The 15,259-nt window shown below is 45.5% G+C and overlaps 1 long non-coding RNA gene across 1 annotated transcript in view; it reads right to left on the bottom strand.

Moving 5' to 3' along the window:
* Positions 1–15,259, bottom strand: part of LOC144752044 (uncharacterized) — a 404,282-nt gene that overhangs the window by 325,924 nt on the left and 63,099 nt on the right. Inside the window, exon 2 of the long non-coding RNA XR_013594018.1 lies at positions 14,000–14,177. This is a non-coding gene — a long non-coding RNA (uncharacterized LOC144752044). The remainder of the gene's footprint in view (positions 1–13,999; positions 14,178–15,259) is intronic.

Below are 15,259 nucleotides of genomic sequence, written 5' to 3'. Positions count from 1 at the left end.
TGGCCTGACGCCCTGCCATTGGTCCTCATGAGCCTTCGTAGTACCCCAGACAGAAGAACGGGGTTGTCACCACATGAGGTGTTAATGGGAAGAGCAATGAGGCTGCCATCTGTCCCAACTACTGCACTGTTAAATATCACAGATGATATGATCCTGGACTATTGTAAGGGGCTGTCTGACGCCATTCATTCTGTGTCCCTTCAGGTGCAGGCTGCCGAGGTTCCATCGTGCCAGGGCCCGTGCCATGACCTGTATCCTGGGGACTGGGTCCTGGTGAAAAAACATGTGAGAAGAAACTGCCTGGATGTTCGTTGGCGTGGGCCCTTCCAGATCATCCTGATCGCGAACACGGCTGTGAAGGTGGGAGGCCTGCCCAATTGGATCCACGCGTCACATACGCGAAGGGTTCCAGCACCTCTGGAAGAAACAGCTCCTCTCTCGGATAGACGTCCAGCAGAGGACCGAGAAGCCATAGAGGGGGCTAGCCAAGCTGTAGAGGTGCCAGCGGAAGCAGGGAACGAGTCTGACCAAGCTGAGGACGGTCAGTACAACAGCGAAACAGACGACGCTACAGAAGGAGAAAGTAGCTGGGAGTACGAGTCAGACACTGACAGGTCTGACAGAGAGCGAGAACAGACAAGAAGAAGAAGGAGTAGAAGGGCACGTGGAGAAGCTAATTGGCCGCAAAGAAGGAGCTCTAGCCTGAGGTCAACTCCAGAGATAACCCTTCCTCCGATATCAGAAGACTCAGACCCGGAAGAAGGTGCTCAGGGCGCTGAAGCACCGGACCGAAGAAGGTCAAGAAGAGTGCGTGTGCCTAGCAGAAGATACTCCACCCCTGAGTGGACATATCTGGCGACAAATGTCTTTGAAACAGGAGACAGGGAGGATTCGAGCGGTGGTGGTGTCCAGTTCTGAGCCCATTGTCACCGTGGAAATACGACTGTTGGTACCCGGAGTCGAACAAGAAGGGTCACTAACATTCATGCTCCCCAGACCTCCCCGCCTCAGCAAGTTAAAACACATGTTTCTCTCAGAATTGCAATTCCCCGACTTTGGTACAACGATAACAGCCCATGAAGAGCACAATCTTCGTTTGGAAATACTGAACTTTGCTATCGAAGCTGCAGGCACAAACCTGATAGTAGATGCTTAAAGGACTTTGTAAATAAAGCGAGCAGAACAAGAAGATTACCTAGCGCCCAGGAAGCAGAGAATATTAGGGACCTTCCCTTGAGTTGATGGAAAAGGGCTAGGGTTGTCTTTATTGAACTGTTACAGGACCTTTGCGAAGAAGGTTGTCAGCTTCCAGTTGTGTGGATTCTAAAGACAAAAGGAGTAAAAAGAGACTGTAAAGGAACGAGAAGAAAAGAACTTTGTGCCAAGATAAGAGAGAGCTATATTGTCTGACGAAATGGAAGCCGGCACCCAGAACCGCAGAGCTAAATGTATAATAGGTACACTAATAGTAGGAGTGATAATATTAATAGCTTTAGTGGTAACAATTTCTTATGTAAAGGGACATGAGGAAGAGGCGAAGGTAACTGATGTGAAATCTGTAGAAACGCTTACACCCACTGTTGCTGGTGAGAAAAGGGAAAACACTCAAGAGAAAGCGTTATTAGCTGCAGAAGCCCGCAGGTTACACGTAGATGAGTCCCAAGGAGACTTTAGGTCAAATGCTTATGCTAAACTCTTATATGAATACGTGGATGCCATGGAGGTTAAGGACTGTTACGTCTGCATGCAGTTGCCGGCGTCTGTAGATGAAGGCATTAGATATCATCACCTCCCGCTGACATATGGCATTACATGTAGCTTATTGCTTAGTATATTTTATGGGAGAGATAGTTTTGAATACTATTTCTCCAACTATGATTCAGTGTTGCCAGAAGTCCCAAATTATAAGCAGATGAACAAATGGGACTACTGGAAGAGTGAAGACAGATTGGCTAAGTTCTTCATTCCTTGGATTACCTTAGATACTTCACATGCCCGTAGAAATAACCTGACATGCAAAGTGTCAGAAGTCGAGAAGAAGTTCATAGGGCAGGTGGATGATCGTTACAGGAGACAAAAGATTTTGAAAAAATCAGGACAATGGAAAACAGATTGGACCGAGGAAGAGAAGGCACACAAGAGAAAGGGTAGTAGTGGTCCAATAGCTTTAGATAAGACGCAGAGAGGAAAGCTATGTCTTCACCGAGCCAAAACGTATTACGAAAATGTATACGTGGGAGAAGTCAGCTGTGAACATGCTTTCAATATAGAGTACTATACTAAAGATTTCCTGAAGGGAATGCAAGTGATTCCAAATGTGTATTTTGTATGTGGAAGAAATGCCTACGTGAGACTACCTGACAACTGGTATGGATCATGTTACCTAGCAATTGTCTTCCCCAAAATATATCATGCACAAGACTTAGAGATCATCGAGGGCAAGACATCATCGAGGGGAAGGAGAGATATAGGAGATGCAGAAATGGTTGGAGATGTCTTTGGAGCTGTGTTCCCTCTTTTGGGACTAATCCTTAATGATGTTAAAATTAGACGACTGGCAACAGTCGTCGACAGGTTGTCTGCCAGCACTGCTCAGTCCTTAATGCTGGTAGAAGGAGAGATGCAATCGATAAGGGCTATGGTTCTTCAGAACCGTCTTGCGTTAGACGTCCTACTAGCAAAAGAGGGCGGAGTCTGTAAGGCTTTGAAGGTCCAGGAATGTTGTACTTACATTCCAGACAATTCAAAGCCCCTTGAGAAAGTTATTAGGAACATAACTGATATTCACAAGGAGATCGAAGACTTGAGTAGAGAAAATGTCTGGGAAAAGGTGGGCCACGGAATGAGTGAAGTTGGAGGGTGGATCTCCACCCTAGGCAAAAGCTTTGTGTGGTATATACTAAAACCTATCATCATAATATTGATCTGTGGGATCATATTGTGGGGATTGGTGAGGGTATTCAAATGGTACAGAGCAAAAAGGTCAGAAAGGGCCCAAAGAGAGCAGCTGCAGAGATTGGCTGCCATACAAGATAATCAGTACAGGAGTCTGAGGGCTCTGGAAACGCAGAGACAAGTTATGCTAGCAATAACTGCAGTTTAAATGTTAGTGATGACCCCGAGAGGTCATCAAAGGGGGGAACTGAGAGAGCGCAAACTGACCTAAATGTATGAGTGCATCACACTTACCCGTAGTAAGCACAAATCATGAGGAGAAATGCCATGAGTGCTAGTAGTATCTGCAATTATATTCTGAATGTATAGCTAATGTAGAGATTTAAGAAGAAGTGGAACTAATACAGAAATGTGTGACACTATATGATTTTATTAGATGTGATTATTCCTGAATCCATGTCGTGTAGCTGCTAAAATGTAAGATGGCATGTGGTTAAACGCAGAATGTGGTAGGCCTCAGGGCCAGAGCTAGAAGGGAAGGGGAAGGTGTTTCTTTTCACGATATGGATTGCACTAATGTTTTGGTCATTGCATTAATGGGCCATGATTTATAGATGTGTTTACTGAATAATAGAATAAAAGTATTAACATGCTTTAATTAATGAAGAAGTTGAATGCTATAATCATTATGAGAAATGCTGTAGGCCTGAAATGTTTTAACATTGATTTACACGCACTGGTCTGGGCCGAGAAATGTTGCGAACCTTTTTGGAAGTCTATGAGAGTTGGGATCTTGGCTGCAGATGTCTGTCTGCAAGAGAAAAGGGGGGATCCAATTATAAATAATATGAATAGAGGTCTGTTCAGAAGACGGCCCAGACATGGAGGAGGGTTCCGGAATGTTTTAAGGGGTATCAGCGGGCCGGAGAAGAGTCTGAGAAGCAAGGTCAACTCCAACGTATGAGGCCCAATACAAAGCAGCATGGAAAAAGCCAGAAGCTACACCACGTGAGGGGCGTCTCACGAGGGGCGTCTCAAATGTTATTGACTGTTTTGTATTAGGGACAGCACCCCTGGGTGGAGTTAGAGCAGATGCCTGAGGACCCTTTAGAGAGCGGATGGGTAGGCAGAGAGGGGTCATGACTGGAGAACTATAGGTTTTCACCAAGAGACTAAGAGTGAGTGACTTCCCTTGGGGGTCATTCACTGCTGACACCTTTTGTTAGGTTGAGACTTGGTTAAGTAGGGATACCATCTAGAGCAGGGTAGGGACAGCCTAACCTGTGTGTTTTTCCTCCAACTTAAATGAAGGAGAGATCTCAATATGCGTCAATGCTGATAGCTTTATTATTCTTAGAACTTGTGTTGGTAATTTCCGTTGCTCGTCTGAGGGCTTTCAGAGAGCACATGTATGTAGTTGGACCTGTGTATCTCGTGAATCTCATTCTGAGATGCCTGTATTTGCAGCTTATCCTAACCTTACAATAAACTTTTGAAAGCTAGAAGTTGTTTGTGATCTTTTGAAGCGGAGTCCTTTATTGGGTGAACTAACTTGGTAAGAGATGCACTTTCTTCCCTCAATGACAGGCAACAAAGGTTCAGTCGACCAGATCGGGGTTTAGATCAATAGTGATAAGGTATCGATCAAAATCTCGCCCTTCCATGGCTTTGCTAATGCTTGTCTTCATTTGCAAAGGATGTGAATCTTAAGTGTAGCAATGGTTATTTCCTGTGGCTTGCTCTTTGCGGCTCTGCCCTTAAATAGCAGGAGGCTTGTGAAATACTCAAGCTATGAGAACACTTGAAAAACAAGAAAGAGTTGACTCAGAGAAAGGGCAACGAGAAACCACTTCTAAGCAGCAGCAGTGCACTGAGGCTGGCAGGTTTACTGCTTCAAGTTCATTTCATGTCTCACTGGAGAGAGCCAGCACTGAAAACATGAAAAGTATGCAGCACTCCTCTCATGCTGCTGTGATGCCAACTCACTGTCACATCACATTCGTATTTTACTGCAATTACATCTACATAGCGCTTACTCCCCCTGTCGAGGCGCTGAAGCGCTTTACAGCGGGCAACACGCTGCTCTGGGGGTCAAGGGTATGTGTTGCTGTTGGTTGTTCTATCTCATGATGGGGGGGATATGTAGGGAACACGTAGGGCTTTAACTTGCATTACCTATACATTGGGTAATAAATCAGTTTCTGGAATAGTTCCTCAATTCTAGCGCCTCTACTTTGCCTATTAATTGTATTCACTAAAGTTTAAAGCTGCACCTACAGACCCTGGAAGCCCTGTGTCTAGTGTCATTACTGGACACAATAAAATCAGCCGCGCTTTTTCACTGGGTTTTAAACATTCTATTTATTGACATGCTGTTAACACACAGTTCCAAGGCAGATGTGGTCGAAGACTCCCCTGTACTCCTTAAATTCTTATCATATTAATATAAACTTTTCAAAAGCTGGTTACGTCAGCGTGTTGTTCCTCCGCTCAATACACTTCCAATTAGCCCGTTTTGGCAAACATCGATTGATGAACCTTAACTGACTCCTATAGTCCATCTAATTTATGGATAATAGAGTACAAAAATATGTGAAACATATATAAATCACCTAAAACCTGGTGAACATCCCTCACTTGATTTTTTTTTCACTTCAGGGCTCCACTGAAACTCAAACTTGACTTTTAATAAAATATTCTTGGGTGTCAGGTATTTTCATCAGGAATGAGTACTTTTCCTTATGCTTTTTAATGACCCAAACTAAACAACTTCCTGATCTTCAAGCAGCATTCCATGGTACTTTGACTAGTGCCTTGAAGCTGGTAGCCGAGTGCCAGAGGGAGCCTGTAATGAAGAGTTTACTTCCCTGATCTTCAAAAAGCATCCCATGGTACTTTGACTGGGCCTTGAAGTTGGTAGCCGAGTAATAGAAAGTCAGCCTGCAAGGAAGAGTTTACTTGGAGAAGTGTGGCTCACTGGTTAGAGGAGGTAGACCCTGAAGCAGAGGCCAGACCCGGGACCAGGTTTCAATTCCCGACGCGGCAGGGTCTTGAGCCCAACATATCCACGGACTCGATAATTCTCGTTTCGGTGCCTACTCGAATTACGGGTTCACACTCTGCAGCTCTGGGCATCAGCCTGCTTAATCTCCACTACGGCCCCCCTGCGGCGGGATGCCTGGCTTTCACCTTGGGGATGCCCAGTATGGGTATCTCACAGGGAAAAGCCAGGACGGGTTCCCAAGGCAAGCGCCGAGATGCCTACGGGTAATCGAGCGCTATATAAGAACGCATAATAATAATAATAATACTTTCCTGATCTTCAACACCATCCATGGTAATTTGAGGAGTGCCTTGAAACTGGTAGCCGAGTGCCAGAGAGAGAGAGCCTGTAATGAAGAGTCTACTTTCCTGATTTTCAACAAGCTTCTCGTGGTACTTTGACTAGTGCCTTGAAGCTGGTAGCCGAGTGCCAGAGAGAGAGCCTGCAAGGAAGAGTTTACTCTCCTGATCTTCAACATCATCCCTTGGTACTTTGACTAGTGCCTTGAAACTGGTAGCCGAGTGCCAGAACGGGAGCCTGCAAGTAAGATTTTACTTTACTAATCTTCAATAGCATCCAATGGTACTTAGAGTAGTGCCTTGACGCTGGTAGCCGAGAGCCAGAGAAAGAGCCTGCAAGGAAGAGTCTGCTGGAGAAGGCTCAAGTTTGCCTAGAAGTAAAATTTGTTTTGTGAAGAAGTCCATCCAAGAAAGTGGGACTTGTTTACCGTGTATCTCTGAGCTGGTGTTAGCTATTGGTATAAAAGGGGGTGGTGATGGACGGAGCATCTGAACCAATCAAACACTCACACCCAGTCTAAAGATCTGGATTTAATCCATCACCGTTCTTTAGCCCACTCTGCCACCCCAGTTCAGACATGGCCATATGCAAATCAGTCTGACCCTGTGCCTCATGGGAACAGTCCAGCCCGAACTGCCAAGCCATGCCTTCCCTGGACCGGAAACAAGCTTCCGAGGACCGGTTTCTGGCATTACAGCCGTCTTCAGTGTTATCTATTGAGCAGGTAATTTATGGTCACATTCTCCTGTTGGGATGGCCTGGCAGTGCCAACTGAGTCTGTTGCCTCCAACCTCTGATGTACAGGATTCCACCAGGGAACAACATGTTTTTATTAGCTGTACCTTGTATTTGCACCCTTGAGATCCAGGTGGTTTACAGTTGATGTTTCATTATTGATATTCACTGTGTTATGTGTTTGCAGGGAGTGTCTGGTGTCTTTGCAAGATGCTTGCAACATAACTGAGTTAATACGAGGCTGGTTATGAAGTGGATGTATTAACTGGAAATAGTAAGCGTGTGTTGGTGAGCCTTGATATCCATCTGCTGATGCCCCTGGTCTGGTTTGGGTGGACATGATGAGTTCTGTTGAGACGTATTCTCTTGTAAGTTGCTGCAGATTGCGGTTGAGGATGGTGTATCTTCTGCTTTCTGTATAAGGCTGCATTACATCTACGCTGCACCACTAATGCATGTCAGAGTAGCCTCCCCATTTTGACTTGTTTCCATTGGCTCCCAGTGTGGTGTGATATTAGGTTTATGCTGCTTTGAAGTCCCTTGCTCACTTGCCACTGGTTTCAAGCTAACCTGGCTGGTGAAGGGTGTTACCCCGAAACCGGTCCCAGGATGCTTGTTTCCGGTGCAGGGAAGACATGGCTTGGCAGTTCGGGCTGGACTGTTCCCATGAGGCACAGGGTCAAGACTGATTTGCATATAGCCATGTCTGAACTGGGGTGGCGTACTGAGCTAAAGAATGATGATGGATTCAACCCAGATCTGTGACTGGGGGTGAGTATCTGAAACGTTTCAGCGCTCCGTCCATCATCTCCTTGTGTTTGATATGAGGCCATAGCAGCCATTTGTCCATTTCTAGAGGACAACTTCCAAGCACTCTTCCCTGGCCAGGACCTTCATGAGGCAGCATAGTTCTGTAACAGATCATCTCTTCAAGAACTTCCTTGGAGACTGGTCCAAGGAGCTATGTTTCAGCATCTCCATCATCAAAGCAACCCACTCTTGCACCGCACACTGGGCGTCATCCTCGCAAAGAAAAGTTTTCAGTTTTAAGCCTGGAAAGCTTGGAGAAATACTATGGAAAGGAGTATGTGCATTTACATGGCTAAAATACGGACATAACACCTCCAAATTTGATATTGCTATAGTGATAGGGATTTCTTTATTTGAAAAATGATATTTGCAAATGCTCATGTATGGAATGTTAACCCTGGTGGAATTTTCTTGTGGATACATATCAGGCATGTGAGTATTTCTGGAAGGCTCCAATCCTTCTACTTATTCTGAGTTATCCCTTTGGATGCTTTGATTTCTGTATTTAGTGTTATAGCTTCTAGGCGTAGTTTGGTATAGTAAACTTAGATTTACCTATGTATGTGCTTGAATATACTTTGATTGTAACATTTTTGCAGGGTGATATTAAACTGTATATTCTGGTACACTATGTCACTAATGACCACACTGACTATTAATGTAAACAATAATTGTTAATATATCCTGCAATGTTGAAAAATAAAAATAAGTCTTACATCAAATCATGCCCTTTACTGGTACACATTTTAAGTCAATGGCTACCCTAGTAACATATATTTACAAGAAATTGTGTTACATGGATTCCAGGTAAGATTGTCACATTACTTCTCTCACTTTGAAGTCAGGGACAGAAAAGTGAACACCAAGCTTCCTTGAAAGAGACAGTCTGACATTTGACCTCTGTCTTTGAATGCACAGCCAATGTGACAAGATAAGAGCAAGATTTAAAGGCCTGTTTACAGAAAGTGAGTACTTGGAAGGATACAGTAAACCAATGCAGTAAACCGGTATTGAGCCATGAGAGGGATGAACTCAATCTGGACAGCCTAAAATAAATAAAGCCAGCAAACAGAAAGCAAGCAACTGTGAGTTACAAACCACAGAGCCAATTGGAAAGAATGGGCTGGATGCAATCCCAGGGAAGCTTTCAGAATGCCCACAAGAAGTTGTTAGCAAGCCAGGCAGGGGTTCGATGTAAAAGTAGTTTCATTACCTTTCTCCAGGTCACACGCAGGGGCGTATTTACAAGCCTTGCGCCACCGGTGCGTCACTTTTTTTAACGCTCCGGTGGTGCACAGTGCAGGCCCATATCTACAAGGCCACACAAAGCCACCCTGTGTGGCTTTTCATGGCCTGGTAGAGAAGGTGTAAGGCCATGCAGCGCAAGTCGCTGCGTTGCCTTACATTGCGGCAGGGAGGCGTGCCATGGGTGTTTTTGTGGGCGTTCCATCGCAGGACCGATACATTTTGACACTGGCCCAGATTTATAACATTGCATGAATCTGGGGCAGCAACAAAAACATACGCCTCCCCAGAGGAGTGCGGCGTTGCCTTATTCTGCATCAAAGAGGTGTTCCTTGGGCATTGCGGTGGGTGTTCCCACGCAACACCTACGGATTTTGACGCATTTCCAGTTTTACAAGGACTTGTAAACCAGAGAATGCATCAGAAGCCTCTGCCTCCCCAGAGGAGGTGTAAGAAGGAGAAATATCTTTATTTCTTCTTGTTGTTTCCTCTTTCTATGTGTGCTGCATTCTGCATTCTGGATTGTTTTTGATCAACAGGTGTCCTGCACAAGAACAATCAATCCTACAATGCAGACACCCTTGCACCATGGTGCAATGTGCCTGCGTTGGGACCAGGCAGCCAGTTTTGCACCAACGCAAAGGAAAGGACGGGGCTGCATCGTATTGTTGGAAATAGGACACATCCCTGCACTTTCCTTAGGATGTATGACATTACAATGCATGCTTTTACATCGCATGCCTTTACAACGCGGTTTTTGCAACGCAAACCTTTACAACGCATAGCGCTTTGGGGTGCTGGTTAGTGAATAGTTTAATTTACTATTCCAACTCCAGTCCCGTGGACACTAGGGAAGGTGTTGGATAGTACATTAAACTTATTCCCTATCCTAGAGCGCCCCCCAGCGCAATGCGTTGTAATAGTTTGCGTTGTAAAAGTTGTGTCGTAAAGGCACTGCGTGGTAAAAGTTGCGTTGTAAAGGATGTTTCCCCTTTCCTTAAGCACAGGGCTGCAGGCTGGCTTGCGGTGCCACGTTGCTTCAGTTTGTTGTAAATATGCCCCCCCCCTGTTTTCAAGCAGGTACCCTAATACAGGGAGCACAGTACTGGGCCTCTGGTACAGGCCTCTGGTGCCTGCTGCCTGTCCTGCCTGCCTCACGCGCCCTCTGCGCGCTCTCGTGTGTCCCGTTCCCCTCCACCGCCATTGCTGACAGAGCAGAGCCTTTCAGCCTGCAGCCCTGGCGCCTGGCAGGCTGGGAGGGGGCGCCTTGGGTACCAGGAGCCATGCTGCCAGTGGGGCCTGACCGTGCCGTGTCCGCTGGGCCTCAGCTGGCACCGAGACCCGCGCACGCCGGTGCCAAAGCGTGGAGGGCCACTGCACCCAATTAGCAGCCCTGTGTTCCTAGAGTGCCCGCATTCCTGAGGTTCACTGGCAAGGGAGGCGCTTTCACATGAGAACGTTGTCACTGGGCCAAGTTATGCATTCTTTGCATACACGAGGGCACAATAGGGAAAAATACTCTCTGTGCTGTCAGCGGATCCAGACCCCAGCAGAGTGGCGGTGACAAGAGGAGGGAAGGGGTCTCCAAGCTTCCCAGGAGGGCTGGGGCACGCGCAGAACAGGAGCAAAGACAAGACAGGGGGCTGGCAGGCCTAGGGGCTTAATATCGGTTGTGTTGCAGCAGGTATGGCATGAGAAGACAGCAGGGCCACTGGATTATGCGGCATGGGAGGAGCAAATTATGTCACAGGGTTGAGTAAATTATGCGGCACGAAAAGGCAAATTATGCGGCATTATGCAGCACATTTTGTTATAGTATTATTTCGTATTTAGTAATTTTTAAACTTGTCAACAATGTCTGGCAATTAGGTGTACCTCGTTAGAATAAGCTACAATAGGTGACCAGTCAAGCTTTATAAAGGTCCTTCCACTGCGAGGCAACACATGGCACTTCGTTTTTTAACAACTTTTCAACCATTTGAGCAACAAACACAGGGGCATATTATCAAGGGTGGCGATAGGCAATTATCGCCAGTTTAGCGGCCGTTTTCGGCTGCTAAGCGGCGATAATTCTATCGCTCTATTAGCAAGCTGTCGCTAACTGATGTTAGCGACAGCTTTTAGGCGATAGCGAGCGGTTTGGGGGCCGCTTTGCATGTCAGCGATGTTTATCACTAATGACATGCAAAGTGGGCGTACCCAACCAGTTAGCGACTGAAAGCAGTCGCTAAAGTCGCAATCGCCTATTAGCAAGGCAGGCGTAGCGATGGAAATATTTGCGCTAAGCGCTAATATCTCCAAATACTAACACCTGCCCAGACCAGTTTTTAGCCATGTTATCCAATGGGAGGTGGATAACATAGCTAAGAGCATTACGTCACTAATGCGTGAATATCGCTGTATTCTCGGCGATATTCATGCATTTCGCCGCTATCGCTGGATATTTTAGCACAATGGAGAAAAACGTTGCTAATAGCATGTTTTCTCCGCTAACATATCCAGCGATAGGCAGCGATAAGAAAAAATGCGCTAAGCGCATTTTGCAATATATATCGCTATTGCTTGGTATATGCCCCAACATTTCTTTTTAATCTGGAGATTATGCAGCAGGCTGGGGCGTTGTGAACCCCTCGCTTTGGCAGCTACAGCAGGGGTGGGGCACTTTATGGGCCACTTTTGTCTGCAACTCAACAGACAAAACCCCATATTTAACACCATGGAGGAATTCAGGGTCAATAGAAAAGTATGCAGGAGCAAGGACAAACAAAAGATGGTAAACAGAAAAGAGAAAGAAGGACGGAATATTGAATAGAAGCCAGGGTGAAGAGAGGAATGGAGGGATGAGTCGGCGGATGAATGTCTGGGTAGAGGGATGAATGGGTGAAATAATAAGTGAATGGATAGGTGGATAGACAGGTGGCAGGATGGCCCCGTGGATGGATGGATGAATGAATCAATGGATAGATGGATGGGTGAGTGGGTGAAGGATGGTAGAATAATGGGATGGGTGAATGAGTAAGTGAAAGGATGAGCAAATGAATGGCATAGTGGATGAATGAGAGTAGGGATGGCAGAGGGAATGGAAGGATGCTGATGGATGGCAGGGTGAATTGATAAAGACGAATGGCAGAGTGGACGGATAGGTGGCAAGATGGTTGGATGGATGGCAGAGTGAATGGATGGCAGATTGGGTGATTGATGAGTTGGTGATAGGATGGCAGAATAAAGGGATGGATGGATGAGTGGGTGAAAGGATGAGCAAATAGATGGCAGAGTGGATGTATGAGTGGAAGGATGATAGAGTGAATGGAAGGATGATGATGGATGGCAGGGTGAATGGATAAATAAATGGCAGAGGGATGGATGGATGGCAAGATGGTTGGATGGATGGCAGAGTGAATGGATGGCAGATTGAATGGATGGGTAGGTGAATGGTAGAGTGGATGGATGATGGAATGGGGAAATATTGACTGATGCAGTAAAAATTTAATGAATGTAGGAATGTAAAGGTGAAATTGTGAATATCAGTGGGTGGATGGAAGGGTAACAGGATGAATGAATAGATGTCTGGATCGAAGAGAAAGTTAAGGGGAGGGGTCGGCTCACTTGCTTTGTTTGCTTTTTGCCACCAGAGCTTTCATTTCAAAGTGGGGGGGAGAGGGGGGATATTTGAATTTTCTGGCTACTTCCTTGGATTATGGGGCAAATGCGGCAAATATACACCTATGCGAAAATCGCCGCAGCCACACAACCACATAATTCCAGGGGCCCTGACAGAGAGGAAGCTATCCACTGGAGCTTTCTGCAACAAATTTGGGGGCCTATTATCAAGGGCTGGCGATATAATTATCGCCGCTTTAGCGTCCGTGTTTGGACGAAAAGCGGCAATAATTATATCGCAATATCATCAAGGACACGCTAGCGCGTGTTTTCCATACTTAGTGCCCGTTTCCAGCATGCCTACCATCGCATCGCTAATGAGATGCAAAGTAGGCGTCGCTGTCGAAACAACACGGGTAAATATCGCAAAGGCAACTTCGCGATATGACCAACGAGTTGCAGCGAGAATTTTAATCGCGCTAACTCTGCCTTAATGCAGGAATTAAACGTCTGTTAATTTCCTGACTAAGGCATACCTAACATGGGGGGTGGATTGTGCGGCTAAGGCCACAGGTCCTTATTATCAAGCCTACCGCCGTTTTCCATGGAACATCGCTGGAAAACCAGCGATGTTCCATGGAAAACCCTGCTATCGCTGGATTTCTTATTACGTTTGAGATAAGCATTGATAATACAACGCTATCTCAGCGATTTAATCCAGCGATAGCCGGCGATAAAAATAACAGCGCTAAGCGAGCTTTGCGATATTTATCGCAACTCCTTGGTAATATGCCCCTTGGAAACTGTCATGCTCAGAAAAAGCAAATCTAAGTGTTAATTCCAACTATAACCATACTGTGTGATCTTGCTCAAATCACTTAAACATTTTGGGCTCCATTTCTCTTATCTGCCCAGATTTGGACGTTTTAGAAATAAGTCATTGTAAAGCCAACAGTGGTCTTGCCTATCTTATGCAAGAGCAGAGATGTTGAAACTTGGGGTGTGGGAGGTGCTGCAGCACCCCCATAAAACTTGAAAGAGTTTAGGTTGAGAATAAACTATAAAAGAGCCCTTACAATCTTTAAATGTTTTATTTCTTGCAGCATTCTTTGTGTTTTCAAAGACAGACTATCACATAACTTTTGTGCCTTTAGTGAGGTTTCATTGTTGTCCAGCACCCCCATGTTAGAAATTCTTCCAACACCACTGTGCGAGTACCAAGGTGCTGACATTGCCAAAATTTGTCTGTAAAGTAATGTTAAAAAAATTAAACATAATGCATTTCAGAATACTGAATACTCTGAATAGAATTTAAACAGAATAAGGTACTATCAGAATATAAAGGGAAATGTTTGCCGGGGTCTAATTTACCTTCTAGAGGCTTAGTCCTTTTGGTCTTCTGCAGTAGCCCCGGAAGCAGATTTATGGGCCTCTAAGAGAAGTGACATGCTAAGTACACCTTCTGCCTCAGGCGCCAGCTGAGTAAGTGAAGCAGGTCGTCCTTTCCCAAGCACCAATATAGCCTTTGTGCTTTCATGCAATATGTGGACTGCAGTGGAGAAAACATAAACAACTCTTAAAGTCTGCTCTTCAACCATACCCCAGCAAAAAAATCTATGTGGCTGTAATTTTCCAGACAAGATAGACGATGAGAGGAGCAAACAGCTTGGGTGCATATTTGAGAGGTGAAGCAGCAGGGGAAGATACTAGTGGGCGCTGCCAAAAAAACTGACACACTCTTATGAAATGCTGAAAGTAAAAGAAAAAAGTAGTTCCCTAAATGTGAGCAGTGGAAGGATACAAGTCGACTAATCAAAAGGATCAGAAAAAGGCCATGCTCCAGGGCAGGGACAAACACAGCAAGCTATTGAATACGAAGCAAGTAAAGGAGAGTGACAATAAAGCAAACCAATGCTAAGGAATGGGGGCGGGGCTCTGAGCCCACTGTAAGTTCAAAAAAGTATTCGGCAACCCGTCAGATTGTACTATCTGGTACTAGACCTAAAAAGCTGCTTTAGTGATCAAGAAAAGATTGATATTTATTGTGTACATCACATAAAACGATCTCTATTATGATCTTTCAGAAGATGTGACCCAAAGCCCCCGCCCCCTCAAAAAATATCAAGTGTAACTAACTCTATTCACAAATCTCTCAAGTCCCCCTCATTTGGCAGCTGTCACCCTCTGTGGACTTATCCCCACCCTCCAAACAAGAACAATCCCTTTCATGGACTTCATTGGGGCAACCTGTCCTGAAAGACTTTCTCACCCGTCAGAATATTCACACTCCATGGATTTCAATGGGCCAGGGCTCCACCAGCAGTCGCTTTGATCCTCCTTGGAGACTCAAAATTTTAAGAGGTTGAATTTATAGCACTGGGTGCAAAGAAAAGTTCTCCGGGTACAAATCCATCGTTCTCAGTCAATGAAAAATCCTCAGTCAGAGGATACACCACTTCCTCCACAAATCGGATTCTTCAATATTTTGAACCTATTTCTATTTCTGTATATCTGATGAACAAACAGATGGGCCTCTGCCCGGCCCCCAGGTACCCCCCAGCAAACCATCACATGCTGCCTACCGGGGTTCCAATACTTCAGGCTGAGCTTTACGTGTCCCCTACCTCGCAT

Source organism: Lissotriton helveticus, chromosome 4_2, assembly GCF_964261635.1.
Source record: "Lissotriton helveticus chromosome 4_2, aLisHel1.1, whole genome shotgun sequence".
Classification (NCBI taxonomy): Eukaryota; Metazoa; Chordata; class Amphibia; order Caudata; family Salamandridae; genus Lissotriton; species Lissotriton helveticus.
Note: the sequence above shows the minus strand (reverse complement) of the source record. Positions and strands in the feature narration are given on the sequence as shown.